This window comes from Hylobates moloch, unplaced genomic scaffold, assembly GCF_009828535.3.
Source record: "Hylobates moloch isolate HMO894 unplaced genomic scaffold, HMol_V3 SCAFFOLD_1, whole genome shotgun sequence".
NCBI classification, from domain to species: Eukaryota; Metazoa; Chordata; class Mammalia; order Primates; family Hylobatidae; genus Hylobates; species Hylobates moloch.
The window spans coordinates 25,117,273-25,117,661 of NW_026652276.1; positions in this window are offsets into that span (position 1 = coordinate 25,117,273).

Sequence of the window (389 nt, forward strand, 5' to 3'; positions counted from 1 at the left end):
GGAAGGAAGGAAGGAAGGAAGGAAGGAAGGAAGGAAGGAAGGAAGGAAGGAAGGAAGGAAGGAGAAAGAAAAAGAAAAAGAAAGAAAGAAAGAAAGAAAGAAAGAAAGAAAGAAAGAAAGAAAGAAAGAAAGAAAAAAAGAAAGAGAAAGATGGAAAAGAAAAGAAAACAGGGTCTTTGCAGAGGTAATCAAGTTAAAATGATGTCATTAGTGTGGGTCTTAGTCCAATATGACCAGAGTCTTTATAAAATGGGGATACATGGATACAGGGACAGATACACACATAGGGAAGACCACGTGAAAACACACAGAAAGAAGATGGCCATGTGACCGGAGTGATGCAGCCACAAGCCAGTGAACACCATGGATGCCAGAAAACACAGATGCTG